Source organism: Calidris pugnax, unplaced genomic scaffold (assembly GCF_001431845.1).
Source record: "Calidris pugnax isolate Ruff unplaced genomic scaffold, ASM143184v1 scaffold24, whole genome shotgun sequence".
Classification (NCBI taxonomy): domain Eukaryota; kingdom Metazoa; phylum Chordata; class Aves; order Charadriiformes; family Scolopacidae; genus Calidris; species Calidris pugnax.
Window position 1 is genome coordinate 1537390 of NW_015090922.1, and position 12222 is coordinate 1549611.

General features: G+C 44.2%; 1 long non-coding RNA gene across 1 annotated transcript in view; it reads left to right on the top strand.

Annotated features, from left to right (window-relative positions):
* The window catches only part of LOC106893154, a 17705-nt gene that overhangs the window by 198 nt on the left and 5285 nt on the right, over window positions 1-12222 (top strand). Inside the window, exons 2-3 of the long non-coding RNA XR_001413006.1 lie at window positions 272-351; window positions 10048-10094. This is a non-coding gene — a long non-coding RNA (uncharacterized LOC106893154). The remainder of the gene's footprint in view (window positions 1-271; window positions 352-10047; window positions 10095-12222) is intronic.

Below are 12222 nucleotides of genomic sequence, written 5' to 3' on the forward strand. Positions count from 1 at the left end.
GGCGGGGGGGGTAGGTGGGGTGTCTCTCTGTGCCCCTCTGGGGACCTGAACGTCTACCAAGACGTGCACAAGAGCCCGATGCCTCGCAGGCTCCAGCCAAACGCCAAGCGAAGGGAGCAACTCCATTTTGTGGCGCTCCGTGCCCCGGCGCCAGTGCCATTTTTTCGAAGCATTGGCTTAAAATCGCCGTTGGTGCTGCTTACGGGTGGGTTGGAAATGGCATGCTCGTGTCCCGTGTTGGAAATAAAACCGGCGCGTTCTTTCCTTACAGGTTGATTGCAGCGATGTGGTGTCTCACAGACGCACAAAAGGGGCTAATAGTAACAGCTCTGTGCTTTTGTGGATGTTCTGGTAAGCGCCTGCCTCTGTCAGCAACTTTTCTGACTGAAAAATAACACTACATGACACCGTGGCCTCATTAGTGCAGAATTATATTTGGATGAGCTTTGGAGATTTAAATACTTCACTTCTTCTCAAAAGAAACAGGATTCATAATTCTCCTCCAGTTGCTGCATAATTCAGAGGAGTGACCAACAAACAGCCCTGAGCTTTAATTTCAGTAGTGTCAATTGCTTCCTTTGGCCAGCCTTTTCAGCTAACTAGTAGCTTGAATTGAACACTTAAATCCACGCTGCAGGACCTATATCAAAGTTAGTGGGAGTTGCGGGTGCTGTGGATTTGTGAAGAAGGAAAGTGGATAAATGGTCCACTATAAGTTATATCCCTTATCTCCAGATGCTCATACCAAAGGTTATTTGGCTGGTATTTATGAAGACACAAAATATTGTTCAAATATTACATTCCATCATGGGTTTGTTTTGTTTGGTTTTTTTTAAATAAAATTATATGCTTCCCACCCAAGCCCCACTCAGCTTCCTAGGTAAGCCATGAGGAGGTCTCTGCTAGGCACCAAACGGACAGCTACAAATGAATTTAGCAAAACTCATCACCCAGACATTATCCAGACTGGAAGCAAGCCTCAGTCAGTACTAGAAAGGCTAGATTTGAACTTGAAAGGTTAAAAATAACAATTCCCTGGGGAAGACACATTATTGACTTAATTGCAGTACACACAGGCTGTGGGTAGACACAATGTATCTGAAATGGAAAGGCCAAACATGACAGTTTCATGTTTGAGAATGGGATGGAGACTGGATGTGTTAGATGACGCAAAAACGTGGCTGTGATAAGGTACAAACCGTGAAAAGTTTTGTCAAAAAATGCCTAGTTTTCTTAATTTCAATACTCACATCTCCAGAAATGCATATGAATTGCATATTTGTGGTTAATTCCATACTACTTTCTCTAAAGGAAATATCTTTACTCTCATCTGGCTGTATGTTTCAGATGTCTTTTCTAAGGACACTCTTATCTACTCCTGTACTGAATTTGGATGTTGGTTCTAAGTTTCTGTGTAATATCGTTTTGCTTGCGTCAACTCGGCATTAATTGTGAAATATGTCTTACTCACTGTGCTGAGCATGGAGAACTCATGGGTTTCTGCATGAGCACGCTGCCGTAGTTTGAGATTTAGGCAGAAAAAGCACAGGTTAAAGCTCTCCCCATCTTTCAAAGACAGGCCTGGCTGGTTCCCTTTATTCCCACGTGGTAAACCATTGGGTATTTCTGCCCCCGCTGTTTAATTTGCATCACACCTCCTGTTGCCAGGCTTTCTGCAGCCTTAAAAGACCCCTTGAACTTGAGTGCAAGGCTAGCTCCTTCTATACTTAGACTAAAGAAGAGACAAGTGTCTGTTTTCCCACCCAATTTGGGATGCAAAGGGGTAGGATTCAAAGCTGGACTGAAGCTGCTGGGTGCAGATACTTTGTGTCATTTTTTGTTACTTTTTAGTTCTTGAGGGCAATAAGGACAGGAAACCCGGGACTCACAATCCAGAACCCAGAGGCGAACTTTTATGGGGATGGTTGACTAACTGTGTCCACAGTCCTAAATAATAAATCCAACACAGTGTAAGTAAAGCACTGGGAGAACTGTTCCACGGCAGAAGCCATGCAAGATCTCCCTGTAAACTGGAGAAAAATAGAGAAAATACTGTCACTGTTTGGGATTGATTTAGTGCTACCAATTGTAAGAATTACAGCCCTGAACCCTGGGGAAAAAAAAGAAGGGGCAGGGTGCTGTACTTTAAAAATAGACCAGAGAGCCGTCCTTTTCTTCAGAAAGGGTATCAGTGGTTTATGTAACAGCCTCCAGTTGGCATGGGATTTAGGAGGTCCAAATTCAGGTTCCCTCTCTGCTTGTGAAGACTTACAGCTCTCCACCCTCACATCGGGACTCTAATCGTTACGCATGCTCTGGCCTTCTCCTCTTCCCAGCCTTATTCACATTCTTATTATTTGGTATTCTGCTCTACACAATGGGAAAGCTCAGCAAGAGGAAATGAGAGTGGAGCGCTCTTCCCTCCTTTCCAAATCCCAGACAAATTTACAGTCTGGCCTTGTGCAAACTCTGCCTTGAGGCAGAAGAAGACGTGGAAGTGAATCCTGTGGGGATCAGCCCAGGCCACCCCATTCTGGTTTCCTGCCCTCCACCAAGGGATTGTGGCTAAAACAGTAGTGACACCTGCTTTGTCCGTGCTTTGAACCAACTGCCAGAGTTTGTGTAGGAGCTGATCTGCTAAACGTGCTATGCAAACACTTGCCAGATAAAGCCCTTCCAAGTGGGGTAGAGAGAAGAAACCTAGAAAACTTCTATGTAAAAACCTAAACGTTGATATCCATTGATGCCTTAGCCCCTCCAGGATCATGTGACAGCAGAATAAGGTTATTGCAGGTTAAAAGTTTTTACTTTGAAAAGTAAAAATCTTATCTGAAAGTCATGTAATTTCTGTGCTTTATGCCTGCATTCTTTTGTAATGCAGATCTGAATTCAGCCATCCTCTGAAAAAGCAAGTTCCCAGATTTTGAGGAGTTTCTTGATTACCTATAAGAGCAAGAAATGAACATCATTAAGAAATCAGCCACAGCACATCTTTGGCACTAAAACTGTCTTTTGCTTCTTGCATCTTGTTCAGTAGTGTTATATGTAGTCAAATTTCAAGACACTTGCTGCCTTAGCCAGAAACATGAGCATTTCTAGCAAGAATCTTACACCTATGAGGATTCTAAAAATCAATCTTTTATTAACTTATAATAAATGATAAATTTGATTCTAATAATATAAATTACACTACAGATATAAATACCATAATGATATATCTAGCCTCACGATATATAATATATAATGCAATGGCAGTTATAATAAATTTAAATTATAACTAATAATGAGTCACACTTCCCCAGAGCCTTCTCTACTGATGTTAAAATGGTTTGCTGAGGATTATTTAATTCTCCAAATATCCTGATTCTTGCAAGTCAAAGAGAGAGGTGGGTACCTTACCCAAGGTCAGCGAGAAGGCTTGCTGTAGCAGCTGAAGCCCTGACTCCGTAGCAGATTCTTTCCCCATACCATCATACCTTCACCTCATATTGCCTGGTGATACTCACAGAACGAAAGGCTTTTAATGATGCAATTTCAGGAGGCTCATAAACAGCTCTGCTGCGGGTTCTGGGGGAGAAGCAGCAGGAAGGGGACGGGGAAGAGCAAGCCCAGGGTGAGTTGAATGTGAGTTCCAGCGGGGTCTCTGTCAGCCTTTGGCTGGGGTTGCTTTCTTTCTCCTGTTTGCTGTTTACCGAGAGGCGTCTCTTCGCTCACCACCCAGCAGCTCGCCACTTACTGGGTGCCAGGGAACACCCAAGAAAAGCTCTGGCAGTTTTGATGCTGACTGCTTTGAAGAACCCGCTGAAAGCTGGGCTTTTTTAAAGCCTCCTACTAAGTGGGCCCAGTTCCCAGTGAGGAACTGGCCAGAATGACTAAGCTTCCACAAACAAAAAAGTTAGAGAACCAGAGCCTAGAAGGATCTTTGGGCCCTGCAGTAAGAAGGGCTGTATTGCAACAGGAAATTAGTAGACTGACAACTAACCTGCAGAAAAAGAATTAATGGAGTCTCAATTAAGCAGCTATTGGTCATGTCATTAGGTTGATAAGTATCCAGGCAATTCAGAGAACAGTCAGAAAGCCTCTTGCATAGGACAGGCTCAAGCTGTTTCTCTGACGACAATAAAATGTACGTCACTGTCCTGCTCCTGTGTTCACAGAGCTAACCACAGAGCAAAATCCACTCTGGAAATGGTGCCCTCAGTCCTCCTTCTCCAAGCAACCGCTGAGGCTCAGATAAGCTGCCTCCTGAGAGGTTTTGTCTTGAGTTCACTCATATTCTTTAGAGGTTAATTTATTCAGGGCAGGAGGAATGTCTTACCTGACTACGTAGATTTATGGTGTTCCATCAACTTATTATAATAATAGGGGTGATGAACTGGAACAACTCAAGGAGAAGTCACTGGACAGGTGGCTTAGATTTAGTAGTTAACTTGCAGGTATTTCAAAACTTTGGCAGGTTTCGTGATGCTGTTTGTACCATATGTTATTTACATGGCTTTATGGCCACGAATGGGAGCAACAGCTTTGTAAAGAAATGAGATCTCTCTGACTCAGCCAGTGGTAGATGCACGTCCAGTATCATCATAGGATCCAAACGAAGAGCTATTTTTGTGACACTTGGGACTGCTGGGATTCCTGAACTGTGTACTTTCATCCCAAAGCACTCAGGCACTCTTTGCACTTGTCCTTCCTTTCTCTCTCCCCTCTCTGCAAAGGGAAGGAGACGAGGCTCAATTTCATTTAGTCAGTGAGCACTTTATTTTTAAGATGATTTAGTGCTGCCAGAAGGAGCCAGTGTGGCCGTTCTCGAGACGAATGTTTTCTGCCCAAGAGGAAGACACAGGGCAGGGAGCAGGATGGGTATTTCACAGTTTCCACCTGGAGAGGGCAGGGAATGTCAGTGGAGCTGTTAGAGGGCCCCAGGCCCCCTGGCTGGAAGGAGATGAGGAGGGGTGGCTCTCAGGTTCTGTGCAGAGGAGAAGTCTGCTGAAGGGCTGCCTTGGCCCTTTAGTTGTAAAAAAGGAGGGGGAAGAAGATACAAGAACCTTCCCTTTGCCTCCTGTGCTTTGCCTTGCTGAGAAAGCCACATTTGCAGGTGTCTCCCCGTGCCCTGCTCACACCACTGGCCTGTTACATGTCACCCAGAGAGGGACTACTTTGAGGAAGGAAAGGTGAAGGTTGTCACACCACAGAGGTGGTGTGTGCTCTCCGTGGATCTGCAGGGAAGGGGCTAACACAGGCCTGGGAGGCCAGCATTGGTAGCAAAGCTTAAGATTCCGAGCATTTCTTGTCTCCTGCTATTTACCCAGAACAGACTGGAGTGGCTCTGGCAGGGTATTTGTGGCTCACGCTATATAGCTCCAGGGCATTGATTATACAGTACTGAACTCTTACTGGGAGGTGGGCATAGGCCCACCAATGCTGGGGTTATCTCTAATGATTATTTGTGGAAAAAGGAATAAGTCTACTCTTCAGGCATTTTGGAGGGTACTTGCCCAGATTTATCTTCTCAGGGACATGAGGCAGATCACAGCCTCGTTACCTTTCACCAGGGTTTTTCCCTGCCCTCCACACATACATTCTCTGGATAACACCATTTTCTCTCCCACTAGGGAAAAAGAAGTGTTGCAAATATGTTCACACAAACTGGAAATTTTACATGCAGGTACATGGATTTTTTTTTTCCCCTCTCTTTAGATTATGAAAGAAAACAAAACTAGGTGTTATTCCCTAGATAAGGTGGTAACAAGCCTCAACAAGCCCAAGCTACAAACATGTTCATCACTGGCAGAGGGGAAAAACTGTGCAGCACACCATGCATAGGCCACCACGCCACCCTTGGCTGCGGCTCCTGCCACCCACTGCTCCCTCCAAACTGTGCCACGTGGTGCCAAGTGGATACCGGCTGCTTTGGAAAGTTGGAGACAAGCCCATGGGGGCGGAATATGTTGAGAGAAGGACAGTGCCAGGTGGAGAGGCTGGAGATAGAAGGACTAAATGGAAGAAAGTGATACCAGACCTTGTCTTTGGATAGAGTGTAGGACAGTGTAGGGCAAGGACAGGCACCTTGCCCCTGCAACCTTAGTAATTAATGCTTTAAAACATTTACAATATCCCACTTAGCCTGTTCAAATTCTGTTGCCCAACAGTGCTTTTTATGGGTATCGAGCAAAGCCATTTTGGATGAGATGAAGATAAAAAGGGTGCAGCAGCCTGATAAGCAGCTGTGTGCCTCGAGAATATGGTACTTCTGTTTCTCCCCAGATCTGTGAGCCTTGGTTAAACATTATTCAGTCTGCAATTCTTCTTTATCTCTGGGCTAGACGGATCAGTTGTTTCTGCTCGTTGTAAATGGCATTTGCTTGCATAGTTTGGGGAGTGCTTTGCCCTCTCCTCTTGCCACCTGATTGATTACATGTACCTCCATCGATCCTGCACAGGCACAGCAGAAAGGCTCGGGTCTTTGTAGCTTCCAGCCAGGATTCACTTTACAGATGATAACTACCAAAGTCATTCACCCCCTGGGTAAACATGACAAATTAATTTTGAAGCGAGGCAAACAGAAGCCAATCCTTTGCCTGCATTTAGCCACTCTAAAGAGCTTTTTACAAAAGACAGAAGGGTTATCTGGAACAGTTTGGGCAGAGCTGTTCTAAATGGGAAGGCAGGCTGGAGCCAGAGAATAAGAGAGAAACAGGGCTATTTCTGAACACTTTACTGGAACTAAGAATTAATGCTAGACATCATAGGTTGCTGTGATGGCTAATGCTAACGCCTGCTGCCAAACTCAGCCATTGCACCCAGCTTTTGGCATGGCATTGCCATGTGTCACGTAGCTGGAGAGCAGCGAGCCACCTTGCCCCAGCCTGGAATCATCCCCAGGAGACAGCGTGTTTTCTTCCACTGCCCTGAGATCCACTCCTTGTTCTGGCTTCTTGGCATCTTGCCTCGCTGTTCCAGCAAATAGCAAGGTGTGGGAGGGAGACAGGGAAAGCTGCAAGGTTTTTCCAAGTGCTTTGTGTGGCAAACGGACAAACTCATAAGCACTTGCCTGAAGGTGATTCACAGATAGTCCTGACAAGTTACTTCTAGCAGTTACAGAGAGCAGAATCATTGCTACCTTTGAATGCTGACTGACCCTCTTTCTGCTTTGCTGTGGCTCTCGATCCAATTCCTGAGATCAGTTGAGAAGTACTGCATAATCTGAACTCTAGTATCTACATCTGTGTCTGCATCCCTGGAAAGAGAGATTGCCTGGTGGCAGAACATCCTGACGGACACGTATTTGAGCACAGCTAAGAGGGAGACACCAGCAGTTCATACAAGCCTTTGCAAGGAATGACTGATCAAGAGATGGTCCAAACATCCAGGTTAAACCCTTCATTTGACTCTGAGCAAATGATTCAACTCCTATCTGTAAAATAGGGCTAATGGCATTCTTCTGCCCTGTCATGCTCTTGAAGCCTGACTCCTGGAGAAGTGCTGGGAGAGCCTCAGTGGAAACAGAGCAGAGTAATTTCACCATGCTCAATAGCTGCACACAAGGAAAGGGCTCGCCTTCAGGCACAGCAGTGCCAAGAACCAGCAGTGCAGGTTCACTCTCTCCCATCGACTCCCAGATGCTTCCGACAAGATTTCTAGCCTGGAGGAGACCAAAGTGGGAGCACAGAGATGTCCCTTTCCTACAGCAATCCCACTAGGTAGAGTATCTAAAGATGAAGCCCAGACAGTGACTGCCTCCTCTGCCGTCCACTTCACGGACTTCAACAACTGTTGCTTCAGTTTAACTGGTGGCCTGCTTTCAAAGCATAGGAAACAAGGTTCCTTTTCAGGAAAACAGGTGTCCTCAATGTTCTCTACAGCTGCGCTCTCATGACAGAACTAAAAAGCACGCACAATAGTAGCAAAGAAGGTGACCTAACCTTTTATAGAACCACAGAATCTTCTAGGTTGGAAGGGACCTTAAAGATCATCTTGTCCAACTGTCAACCTAACTGACAAAAATAGACACTCACATAACAAACAAGGAGCATCATCACTAAACCATACCTCCCAGCACTACATCAACCCGTCTTTTGAACACCTCCAGGGATGGTGCCTCAACCACCTCCCTGGGCAGCCCGTTCCAATGGCTGATAACCCTTTCAGTGAAAAAATTTTTCCTAATATCCAACCTGAACCTCCCCTGGCATAAGTGCATTTGGTATTGCTGTATGTCCCCTGTTAGCCCTCATTTTTCCATCCTCCTTAAGTCTTTAAAGCATGAGCTGCACTGCCATAATAAGCCTAGTTTGAGGAGCCAGCACCCCACTCCTTTTTTGTAAGCCTAACCCACACCTCAGGTATGTTTTGGTTTTTCTAGCCTTGTGTTCTTCCCTAGGGTGACCAGCCACAGCTCAGAGCCTTCGTAGCCAAACCCATTTGCTGGATTTCTATTTCCCGTTAGTTTTCTGCACAACCCAGAGTTTGAATTGGCAGCTCAATGAGTTGTCTGAAAACATTCAGTGTTTGCCATTTCAGTTCTTGTCTTGCCCACCCAAATCACATAAGGACGGAAATCAAGATTATTATTTTTTTCCTTATTAAAGAAGAAAGTTAAACAGTTTTCATGCCTCTTGAAACCTGCACATAACACTCTGGAAGACTATTAGCACAATATTTGGAGAACAAAAATAGCTTGAATTTTAACTTCCCAGAGTATCACAAAAGCCATATTTGGTAGGGGCTTACAGAGAGGGCATCTCTTTTTTGGCATGATGAAGGGGCAAGAAGTTCCTGTTGGAATAGTTCCATTAACGCTACTGGCATTTTATTGCTACTAACTATCTGTTGGTACATCAAAGCTGTGGATAGGTAGCTTTAAAAATAATCCTGAATTCCTACCTTCACCTCCAGAGATCTTGCTTGCTTTCACCAGTTTTGAAGGAACACTTGGGTTCTTTCATAAATCACTGTAGCTCTACCAAGTATTTGTAGTTGCTTATATTTAGCTTTGTAAAGATTGAAGATGGCTTGGCATAAGTAAAAGGTTGGATCAGTTTTCCACACTTGCTCTCACACAATTTACATTGTTCCTAGTCTGCTTAAATGCAAGTTAGCTGGGGACTTACTCGCATTTTATACTGGGGTGAGGAAGGTCTACCTGAAATCATAGAAACCAATGATACAGGAGAAAATAGGCCTAATGCTTTTACTACTCTGCCCTCTTCTGATTCTTCAGGCCCTGCAAGCTGTTCAGGAATGCCAGGCATCACACCATTTATTTCTGCACAGACCTAATCCTGAGCTGGCCTTGAGAGCTGTCACTTCATTCAAGCTGCATTTGATAGGACTAGAACAGTTCCCAGTGTTGGAAAACTTCCATTCCAACTACTTGGCCCTGTACCTGGCTCAGGTTTCTATATCAAGGAGTTTAGCTAGTTCCATTTCAAAGTCTGTATTTATTTATATCTTTTTAATACTGAACCATAAATAGTGCTGAGCACTGACACCTCCCAAATTGTGCTCTTTGGCACCTGTCAAACAAATTTATCGCACAAACGAGAAGATAACAGTTCATATTCACTTAACTCCTTGAGTGCTCATGCCAAATGTCTTGAATATAGAGCTTGAAAAGGTGGATGAAGGCAAACCTACAGCAAAGGGAAGGTGTAAAAGAAATGGTAATGATTTGTGATTGTATTTGATGCCCTGATGTAGGCAGATCTTTCTCATGTAACCAAGCTTAAACCCAGCATTTACTCTTGTTCTGTTTCCCACATGTCGAATGGGAACAGCTCACATCATTTTACCTTCCTGGGGCAGCAGAAGGAAGGATAAATCAGTGAGGGATGCAACAGTGCATAAGGGGGAGTACGAATAGCGTGGCAGGAGAAGTTCTGGGAAAGACCACGTTTATCGAGGCTGCTTTCTTATAAAACAACCAAGTTAAAAAAACCTAGATATCCCCTGGTCCTCCTGAAAACACAGACATGATCTGGCAAGACCCTAGATTCCCCATTGCCAAGAGCTGGACTGACAGCAGCATGCTTTTATTTTTTCCCCCAGATTAACAAGACCTGCTGGGACAGAACAAGAGGAGGAGTGACAAAGCAGTAAGTATAATTATTCCTTTGCTTCTTGAGGATGCTCAGAAGAAAATCTAATTTAGCAATGCCTGGAGCAGCATCTGACTTACACTTGAGGTTTGTAGGACTGATACTAGGGCTGAATGCTAAAAAAAAAATTAAAAAATAGGAGGTTACAAACAAAATGGAGTGTGCAATGTAACAGCAGCACCTCATGCAGAGCTGCTGTGCCAAACATGGCACACACTGAAACCAGCTGGTTTTAAACCGATTTTAGTACAGTGTGAGCTCACTCTCACTTAAAGTTTCTTCCTTGCTGTGCCAGAACCACAGCTGTGCTGGAGTGTCTGCTTTCTCCCTGCCCTGAGGAAGACTCCAGGGCCTTCAGCCTCGCTCAAAAACAAAGGGCACGCAGTGGAGTACTTTAAAATGGCTGGTATTTCTCCATACAGACTTACTGCCCTCCCGTGGCTGCCAAGGAGCAGCTCTAATGCATAAATGGGGAGACCAGGGACGGAGGGAAACAAATAAAAATAACTGTATATCGAATTTAAACAAAAATGCAATTTGAGTGACAAGTAAGAAGGCGGCAAACACACTGTGTGATTAACTGGCAGTACCTCGGAAGGCAAGAACAAAGCAGAGAAGTGTACTGGTTTGGGAGTAGCAGGACCTCCAAATACCTTATTTTGCAAGGACAGCAGGCCTTGAGCTCTTCTTCACCGGAGTCCTCCTAGCGAGCACCATTTACTCAGAGGGATGGTCCATCTAACTTCATGCCATTGCCCTGTGGAGGAGACTGCACCAGCAAAAGGTACCAAGAACGTACAGGAGAGCAGAGCACTGCTCCGTCTCCCGACTGGGATAGATGTGTGCTGTGACCTTGCTCTATCTACTGACCCACATTGGCCCAGCTTCAGCAGCATTGATAAAGCTCTGATTGAGACACCTCACCTTGCAAGTATGTCTTTTTCTCTCTGCGAGCCAGAAGGAGACGACATTTCTAGAACAGACCAACTCTTACCTTGTCGTAAGAACCTGAAGTGAGGTTTTATGAACAAGACCTTGATGAGAGCTGCTGTGGAAGCACTGCGTGGATTTCCTGAGGGTGAAAGAGGCTGCAGTGCAGCAGAGCACACAACAAGTGAACACAGTAGACAGAGAGCAAATGCTTTGCTCACTCAAGTTGCCAGGTGGCCAAGTCAGTATCTCGTGGAGCAGCCAACTCGGGAGTAGAGTAAACCCTACCCTTTCCAGTTTCACACCTGGGGCCACACTGCACAGTAAATCACTGCACATCACAAACAAAACTTCACTTTATGCACAGGTGAAAGTGTCCAATGAGATGAAAAACCACTCAATACAGTTTTAAAACCTGTGTGTATGTGTGTATATACACACATAAACACACACAGTGAATATATATATTTGTAGCAAATACATATGAACTTTTACACAATTAAAACCACTCCAGTATATACATGATATACTCCTATCACTCACCAGGACAATACATTTTGTTGCACTGACAGAATCTGTTGCTCAGTTACCTGTTAAATTACAATTTTTTTTAGTTCTGCAGAATTTCTCAGTGGAAGGCCAATCTTCAGCAAGCACAAATCTGCAGAAAACCACCAGCTCCAGTAGTGATCCTTTGATATTTGAAGGTACCCCCCAGTTTCCTTCAAATATCAACTCTGCTTTCATAGAAATAAATTGTTTCTAACAATATGCTACAACCCTGTTAAGCTAAGCAGGATTTTTCTTTTAGTACATATAAATATTTCACATCCTCTCTACACAATGCAATGCAAAAAGTAAAATCATGTTTATGAGTGTCTGTAGTCTGATTTGGCCCCATAACTGTTTCAGTTAACCAAAAAGAAGAAAAAAAACCACAAAACAAACAAAAAGATAAACAAACTCTCAGAAAAACCTTAAAAATCAGCAGAGCTACAATGATTTACATTTCTAAAGGAAATACCTTTCAGAAATAATTAACTGCCTGCAGCTGTTAAGTCCAAACATTAAAAATGTAAGAAATGAGGACAGAAGACTAAAGAGCAAGAATTATCTGTGTGTCCAAACTGAGACACACACAACTCGTAAAAACCCTTACGCGCTTTTTAAAAATTTGTTTGGATCACCTGTGTGA